Genomic DNA, 10,565 nt, shown 5'->3' with positions numbered 1-10,565 from the left:
TCCTTTTCAAATTCATCCATATCTTTGTTTAGTTACTCTATCATCTTACATCTTGTTTCGCATATCCTAATCGGCATGAAGCAACTTATTACTCTTTAAAAACTCTAACTATACACTTCAGCTTATATTTTTTATGATTCCGTAATTCTTACTTGGGTTTGTGCATGTTAATATCCAGTGTACGTATCTATAACTGAACACCTACACAGTAACCCACTACCAAATGTATGTCTTCTATTTAGGCTGTTTGGTGAATACTAGGAGATACTAGGAAACTCCAACAATCACACAAAGCACCAGATATTAACTATAATGCCTTCAGGGTTTTAATTTAGGTTTTGATATCAAGATTCCAGAATGCAACTCCTTTTTTGTGGTTAAGTATTCAAGAAGAAGTGGATCGTAGGTTTAATTAATATTATGCTGTGTTACATGTTGTCCTAAAAGGTTAATGCTTCCACGGATATGAAACAATTCTTTTTAACACAAGGGAAGCATCCATAGCATTAGCCCTTCAACTGTTAAATACTACTGAAAGGAGGTAAAGAAAAAAAAAAGAAAAGAAGAACAAGATATCCTTTGAAATGAAAAGAAAAAAGTGGCAATTCAATTTCCTATTTATTTGTCCCTCCTGACATGATGGTGTAACCATGAAAAAACAATTACAAAACAAGCTTAGAAAGTGTGAATACGTAATTCCAGGTTGTTACCTAAAATACAGTTTCTTCAAGGCACCATAAAGTGAAGGTAAACAACACTGGAAATAAAGGGAAGATTGATGTTGTTCATGAATGAGTACATTATGACCACGCAGTATCACATAATGAGGCAAACTGCATTGTAAAGTAAATGGTGATATGAACATGACAATGCCCATTGTTTGTCAAAGTTTTCATAAATACTATATCTTAAGTAAAAATTGAGGCTGCTGTACATAAATATTCACATTACTTCAGACATATATTAACGCCAGAAAGGTAATTAATTAAGTATACACCAGTGACTATGTCTGGAATGTGTGTAAAGCAGTAAAAAAAAAATGAATGAATAAGACTGACTGGTGATATAATTAGAGTTCTTAATATTCAACATACATGAAAGGGTACATAAATAAGCTAAAATCTGGCGGAAATATCGAGTGATATAAATGCTTGTAACTTCCATTTATTTCACTTCACTATGAAATCCCGGTTTTAAAACATCAAATGGAAGTTGAGATAACTATGCTAACTATTCTTTCTTAGGAACAGGAACCATCACATACCTGCAAACAATCACATCCATACGTGCATATTTGGTCATGTATAAATAATTAGCAAACACTAGATGCCTTAATGTATAATACATGTTCAGTAACACTACTGATACATTAGCTATTTAAATATACCAAGTTTCAGAGGACAGCTGTATGTTTGGTGTCTCGCTGCAGAGGCTTTGTTTGTAAGTGCACATATATTTTAAGCGTTTTATAAATCGTGTTTACTTTAAATATAGCCCCTGAATATTTCTTGAGTTAAGATATTTATGTTAAACATCTGAATGACAACTGTATAATATTACCACCAAGTCTACTCAGCAAATCTATTCTAAAACTGTTAAAGACGATTTAGTTTTAGTAAATTATTTTTTTTTTATATTACTGTATCATAAAAACTTAAAATGTAGGGGTAAATGCATAATCATGCACGTATATATCTATAACGTACAATTAAAATACCATACATTAACAGACGTGATTAGCATGATTAAATACAGAGTCGTTCAGGTGAAGTTTGCTTCAAAAAATTATATTGGTTTTTTCCATATCTCAGTTTTCACTGTTGACTTAACTATTAATACTGTAGCAAATCTGTTTCTACATGCAGAAGCTATTGAAATATGTATTTAGCTTTTTCCTGAGTTGAAAAGAATATTATTTCTAATTAAATAACACTTATATATGTAAGCTTCCATTTACATTTACAGATATCTTGCAAATTCCTTCTTATGTGTCAAACAGTTGATATATCACTGAACACATACTCATTAGGAACATATATTTCCATTAAAATTTAAAATATTGTAAATACCATTAAAACAGAGAAAAAAATATGGTGAACATTGATCTTTTTACTTATATAATGCTCATTTGTGTTTGACATACAAAAAAGGTAAATGAAAGAATAACCTAACTGGCACTATGCTTCTGCAATTAAGATATTTTAGAGGTGTACTTCTAGCATTCTTCTTGACACTCATTTCATCGCATTTTGATAATTGGCTTTCTGTTTTTGGTTACTAACTGTATGTAAGATTCACTTGGTAGCTTGGTTACTCTTATTCAAAATGTTTTATTATTTCTTGTTCTAGTGTTATATATATCAATGTCTATCAAAAACAACTACTAGGTCTTCATCTCATGGATGGTTTTGTGGTCATGAATTTTAGCTACATTTACCAGATCACAGTAGATATTAAGATCATCAAGATTTTTCAAAGAATGCATCTGCTATTTATTCAGATCAATGTCTTTTATGTTCTTGAGTCCTTTCCCCTCAATTTCATTAATGAGCATGGCAGCAAGTCAGTAACATACCATGTTGCAGTGTTTCTCACACTTTCTCTGACACATTTCCTCCAAAACCTGAAAATAAATGAAATCATAATTTGATGTGTTCAAACAGTATACCTGACCAGATGTACTGCTGTAACCAATCATACCTTTTGATGAATACAGATATGGCCACAAACAAACACATCCCTGACACAAAGGATTAACATTAACACGCTCTAAAAAATCTATATTCTGTATTGTCGCGACTTAATAATGTTTAATGTATACTCCTTTGGGCCTCCATACACTAATGAGAAAGAAACATACCTATAAGGCATCACAGTTGGGCATGCTTCCTATCTGTTGTCTTCCATCCCCAATCATAACAATCTGGATAGCCTTCTTTCTTTTTCAAGTAAGAAATTCTTCCAGCCTTGCCAACTACGCCAGACCTGCTGGTCACTGTGCTTCAGCAAGCCACCATATTCTCCGGTGAAGAATTGCTTTATATACTCTGCTTCCTAAAGCCTCTATGGGACCTGTTTATGTGTGCACATCCCAAATACATAAACACTTGAAACAAAAACTCAAAACCATATCCAAGAAGGTTACATACCATCATAGAAGAACTTTAATCTGTTGGCAAAAATGTCTCTAAGGGATATTGATGCATTTTTGCCACAGTGCAATAAGGGATCGGGAATCCCCCGGTACACATGTAACATCTATCATGAGCATGCAGGGCAGACACCAGCCTCCTGTGTACATATATTGGATGAAATTCCAGTATGAAATATTAATAACAATGACCTGAATTAATTATGCATTTTTATGAACAATGCACAGCCCTGAAATCATTATGCATATAACAATATACACTGTTACAAGTAGTTGACACTAGTCATAATCTGGTGTAATAGCTGCATTGTAAAAAAGGAAAAACATCCCATACTTACCCACATCTTCGTGAGTTTTGTGGTGTGTTCGGACAAATCGTTGTACTGTTTCGGTTTGGTCGAAAGATGTTTAGCCTCATTCTCAGAGGCACCCAATTCCCATCCTAACCCTGCATGGCTTGCATGTCCTACAAGTTAAAGTTAATGCTTGAAAAGCAATTTGATTATAACAGAATACTTTTTTACCCACGCACACATATACTATACATACACATGTACCCACACATACACACAGACAAACACGACATACACACATTAATTATATATATATATATATATATATTATATATCACAAACATTATATATATATATATATATATATAATATATATAAATATATACACAAACATAATATATAATATTAGATATATATATATATAGATATATATATATTATTATATATATATATATATATATATGTTATCTGTATAGAGGTATGTATATATATATATATATATAGTATATATATATACACACAGATTTATTTATTTCATTATATATATTATATATACATCTATATATTACTATATATAATATATTAAATATCTATATATCTATTACTATATGATCTATATCTACTATATATATACTAATATATATAATTATATAATAGATTATATACAAGCCGATATCATACACATATACACTATATAAACGCACACATATAACATATTCATACAAACACACACACACCACAACACACACACACACTACACACACACACACACCCCATATTTTAATATACCTATGTCTACACCTATACGGTATATATCTATATATATATATATATATATATAATATATATATATAATATATATTATATATGTAATATATATATATATAGTTATATAGATAGATATATATATATTATAATATTATATATATCATATATATATATATATATATATATATATGCATACATGCTATAAATACACATGACCCCTGATTAATAACAACACACAGGCACCACACACACACACCGCGCGCGCGCACACATACACAACCATCTGCCAATGCTTACATCTTGTTGATCTCCTCTCTCTCCCTTTCCCACAAAAGCTGCACTGGTCCAGTCCCTCATCTGTTATGACTGTGGAATCAACATCAAAGCCCACTGCATGCTTATGATCGCCATACCGCCATACATTCTTGCTGGAGGGCAGCCTGACACTCTGAAACATTAAAGAGCCATTGAAGTACTGCTTCGTAATTTAAGGTATGAGTACTTTAATTTATGATCAAAATACAGGTATACGACATAACAAATCAACTGGCTGCTATGCCCCAGTATATCATATCTCTGCTACTATAATCATCTGAGTGTTTGGGAAAATCTAATCACACGGTACAGTACTGTAAACAAGATGAAATTTTGGACAGAATGGGTCTACATTTATAAGTAATTCATGTGCATGCATAAGTTTATTACCATTGCCAAGTCCTAGACGGCGTGTTCTTTTCATTTATATTGTTTGATTCTTTTACCGGCGCATTTACCAGCATGTTAATCGACTAAACTATACTCTGTAACTTTAAATATGATCAGGTGGTAGCTAAATCATTTTTCCCGACTGATAAGTGTGGACCATCCTTCCCTTGAAAAAGGGAGCTTGTGCAGTTACACAAAACTTCAGTATAAACTTTCTCCATTGCAGGAGAATATTTTTTTTCTGTTGTTTGTTTTTTATTTTATTTTTTTCTTTTGTCGCATTAGAATACCCCATTTCGAGCAATTTGGAGCTATAATATGACACGGCTTTCATAAGATAAACAATTCTGGCATAGTCCCTGTACATTTTGTAATCTGCAACATTGAGATAAGTCATGAATAAAGCTTTGAATAAAAAACTCTTCATCGATACTTTCGGTACCATGAGAATACAACAAACCAGCTATGGCGATCCGCCTCCATGTGTTCCAAAAGAATTTTCGGGGGGGGGGTAAGGTTCTCCAAAATGCACTACTGATTTTGGGTCATTGGGCAGAGTGGTGACTTTTCCAAAATCTCCCTAATCAGATTTTTTGTTTTTTCTTTGTTAAACAAAGTTAAACGAAAGCCGTGCTCTTCTCTTATATGTGACAGCCGCCCATTCACTTGACCCTTGCAACCCCAGGTCATTGTTGAAGCTGAATTTACGAAAGTTGAAGGGTGAACTAACGGTCTGGCCGTTGCTCTCTTTCTGGTACTTGATATATTTTGATGAATCGCTAGTTTTATTTTGGTTTATCCTGATTTTATTAATATTAATTATTTTTATCAATAGTATTATTATTTCTTGTCATTACATTTCACTTCACATGTACCAAAGCATAATGAAAATAATCCTAATATTTAAAAATATGTTTTCTTAAGAAGCGAAAAACGTGAAGATTCTCCGAGAAGACCATGATGAAGTCTTACAGTGACTCATGAGGACGGGCGTTCACACACATCTTGGCACCAGTCACACAATCTATTTTCGTTGCCCGTAATTTTTTCTCCTTGACTAGCGCTGGATTTTGAGGTTTGGTACCGCATTTAAATATGTACTGCTGCTTTGACTAACTATGACGATAAAGTTTATCATTTATAATGATACCTATACATGATTGAAAAGTGTAACAAAATAAACATATTGGTGGAAAATACATATTATTTTTTCCTGTTTATATGTTCCTATTCATGACCCCAATAATATCGTTAATGTCACATCATCTAAAGCATTCAGAAAACAAACACTGCCACAAACGTACAAGTGACCGTATTCCACACCACGTGATAACTTTTAGATGATCAGTGATCAACTCAACATCCCCCCCCTGTCTGGTTTAAAGCGGCTTATACTGAGTAAGTAATCAACCACCTTGCATGAGAATATTTTCCTTTGCTTCTCTTCTTGTTCACGGCAGAACACGAACAACACCCTTTCCGTGACCTCTGCATTCTGCAATGCAATGCACTGAACCTTGCAGCTTGTTCTGGATCAGACATCCCCGCTCTTCACATCCCCCTCAACCCGGACCTCACTCCCTGCTAGGTCTTGCCCGTTCTTTGTGATAATATTATTACTAGTAAGTACAATTTTTAGGATGGAGTTTTAGACTTCTATATCCTAATGTGTACAGATATCCGAACAATGTTCTGAAAGCGAATTTTTCCGCAAAACATTAGTTTTGAACACCTGCTAACACCTAGCCGAATTCATAGATGGTGGCTCTAGTGAGCATACTCACAGGCCCTGGGCTCACACGCCCATGGCTATGAAGCATGTGGGAAGGCGCGACCCAAACACACACCGCTGTTTAACAAGACTAAATACTAATTCGTATCATAACGCAAGTGTACGCTGGTATTTCGCCACACATCATAAGCTACGCCGATGCTATAATACATACACTAATTATATATTCTACGATTTCAACTACTTTCGCGCCAAGCCTACATCTTCTCATAATAAGGAATAAACTATTTAGGTACCATCAATCCTGCTTGGAAGGTAACGGAGCGGGTACCTAGACTAGACAGGCATGTTGCTATGTAGACATCGAGACGGTTTTGTAACCGTTCCGTTTAAGTAAATCTGCTTTGTGTACACTTACAGTGCTTCGAATGTCAAAAATCCTATCCCATGCCATGCGTCGAATACATGTTATAAGAGTCTTTTCGTTAAATCGTACGCGTACCAGAACAGTTTTCAGTGTTTTCAAAGCCGACATTTGGCAGCGCGACATACTAACAAAAGGACAGATATACATATATCCTAACCGCAGGGTTTTTTGTGCTGACAAAAGGGAATTCCACCCACTCGTCCTAGAACTTTCACGATGTCTGCCAGATGAAAGCGCGGTAGTAATGGTCCATGATGATATTTAAGAGTTTTTATGTGAACAGATAGTGGGAAGCACTTGAAGATTTTTTAAGGGCACATTGCACTACGAAACACTGCATTCTGCATAATGTATATGGTAGTTATGATATACAAAATAATACAGTTATCACTAGTTCAAATGGCATTGATTTTTGTTGCGAGGCTGGAAACTCAAGCACTAATTGAGTGGTGATTGTCATCAAAAAGTTAAATAGTTAGATATATATATATATATATATATATATATATATATATATATATCTAGATATATCTGTACAGTGTGTGTGTGGGTGTGTGTGTGTGTCTGGTGTGTCTGTGTGTGTTGTGTGTGTGTGTGTGTGTGTGGTGTGTGTGTGTGTGTGTGTGTGTGTGTGTGTATGTGTGTATGTGTGTATGTGTTGTTTATGTGTATGTGTATGTTGTATTGTGTATGTTTATGTGTGTGAGTGTGTGTGTGTGTGTGTGGGTATACTGAATACACATGCAGCGTTTGCAGTATATATATTATATTATATATATATATATAATATATAATATATAATCATTACTATATATATGTATACTAAACTACTATATATACACGTACCTGCGTATGCATTATATATACATACTACATATATATATATATTATAATCTAATATATATATAAATAGATATATATCTAGATATATATATATATATAATATAATTACATATTATATAATTACACACACACATATAAACATACATAAATATATAAACACACACTTATATACATAGATAACACATATAAATATAATATATATATATAATATATATATATTCTATATATTATATACACACACATAAATATATACATACGCATGATATGTATGTAAGCACGCATGCACGCACGGCACACACACACATATGCGTGTTTACTATATGTGTATAATAGGTGTACACACACAAACAAACACACACACACACACACACACACCACACACACACACAACACAAGCGAGACTATAAACTAAGACTACACACACACACACACAAGGGAGACTATAAACTAAGACTACATGCATACAAATATATACATGCTAAAAATAAATATATACATATACTAATATACATACATATATATATATATATATATATATATATATATATACATATTCTACAATTATATATACATATAGTATACATTATAATACATATTATATATATATATATATATATACTATATATATATATATATATATATATATATATGTGTTGTGTGTGTGTGTGTGTGTGGTGGTGTTTTGTGTGGTGTGTGTGTGTGTGTGTGTGTGTGTGGTGGTGTTTTTTGTGTGTGTGCGGTTCATAATAATGCCAAGTGTATATGTATATATGTGTATTGTATATACATATATAGGTGCACGTGCACCCACGCGCGCGCAAGCACACGCACGCACACACACGCACACACACACACACACACACACACACACACACACACACACACCACACACACAACACACACACCCACACCACACACGACCCACACGTGTGTGTTTATGTATCATGGAAACAACAGTAAATGTAATCGCTAAACTTTTAAAACTTTCTCCTGGTAATAATGTTATTGTTGAGACCATTCATGGCGAGGATGTGTCTTATCCACTTCGTGGCATAAACGAAGTCTATGCTAGTCCCTTTTTTCCGAGGTCGGAGCTCTCCCAACAACTGAGCGACATGGGAAAATTCAATCAGCTGATCGTGTGTGGGTCTTGGGACGAGCCTAGCGAGCTATGAGAAGCTGGGACAGAGATGTATGCTATCCCCTGCCCGCGTTTGATTAGCAGTAAAAACTGTTCATATGTCCTTTCACTTATTAAATCAAGATCAGGGCCTTGAATCGTTGTCGAGATAACAAATGTCAACGTCTATGACATAAACACCCAAAATACATTATGATAAAACCTGCTTATCTTTCAAAGCACTTCAGCGATAAGCGGTCAGTCTCAGTGATATACTGTAAATATTTAGAAAGTTGTTTTTCTCAATGAAATACTTTAATTTGAGTTTCATAATGTCATTACTAACGTGATGGTCTTAGGTGCTGGGATAACAAGAATAATAGTAGTAACTCTAAAGCTTGTTAGGAGACGGGGACATAAACTCATGTCCTGTTGAATTTCTATGTAGGTTCAGATATAAATATTTAATAAACATGTTTTAACTGTGGGCGTGTATGTTTTTTTGTGTGTGTGTGTGTGTGTTGTGTGTGGGTGTATGTGGTGTGTGTTGAGGTGTGTGTGTGTGGTGTGTGTTTGTGTTTGTGTGTGTGTGTGTGTGTGTGTGTGTGTGTGTGTGTGGTGTGTGGTGTGTGTAGTGTGTGTGTGTGTGGTGCGTGTGTGCGTGCGTGCGTGCGTACTTGCGTGCGTGTGCGTGGCGCGTGTATATATCTGTGTGTATATATATATATATATATATATATATATATATATATATATATCTATATATATACTATATATATATATGTGTGTGTGTGTGTGTGTGTGTGTGTGTGTGTTTATATACACACGCAATCCTTTTTTCGTGTGTGTTAAGAGAGAAATTAACAAAGATGCAAGACTAGAGAAAGTGAAGCTAAGAGAGTGAAGAGACTTCATGAGGAGAGAAGGCTTGTAGGAAGTAATGTAGCGCAGCGAGCAAGACGGAGAGGAAGGTGAAAGACAAAGAGAAAGGGAAGGTGATCGAGCCGCACGCATGTAGCAATGTGAGTTAGGGAGGAATCCTGTTAGACCTCACAAGAAAGGGCTCCGTCTGGCCTTCCCGCAGAGCTTCACTTGGGGTCTTGTTAGCAACAAGCGCCAAGCCACCCCGCTGGCGGGTATGTGCAGCAAACAACTGGGATTTCATCTTTGAAATTGCATTTAATAATTTGGTCTTTATAGTGTTCACATATACCTACAATAAATAGCTAGGGAAATAAATTATATATTGAGGAGAGGAAGGACATGATTACACAAAAAACTGTCTTCGCACTTTCGTTTTCGAGCCCAGTTTTTGGCTTTGGTAACCAAGGTCTATATTGAACTTGTTGTTAACTAGCAGCAGGTCGGTTGACCCTTCACACAGGAATCGACAGCAAGACTAGTCGAGATCTCTGTTTCCACATGCACACTTCTAGGAAAGATAATGTACGGTGCTTTGCTATGTATTTCATTGATAAGTAACACCGAAGATAACTACTAAAGATAAACTCATGAATGGTTTTCCC

The 10,565-nt window shown here is 34.6% G+C and overlaps 1 pseudogene; it reads right to left on the bottom strand.

The window, feature by feature from the left end:
- Positions 1-2,860: 2,860 nt before the first annotated feature.
- Positions 2,861-4,991, bottom strand: LOC119578624 (annotated as a pseudogene).
- Positions 4,992-10,565: the final 5,574 nt, after the last annotated feature.

This window comes from Penaeus monodon, chromosome 2 (assembly GCF_015228065.2).
Source record: "Penaeus monodon isolate SGIC_2016 chromosome 2, NSTDA_Pmon_1, whole genome shotgun sequence".
NCBI classification, from domain to species: Eukaryota; Metazoa; Arthropoda; class Malacostraca; order Decapoda; family Penaeidae; genus Penaeus; species Penaeus monodon.
The sequence above is the reverse complement of the archived record's forward strand: the minus strand, read 5'-3'. Positions and strand labels throughout refer to the sequence as shown.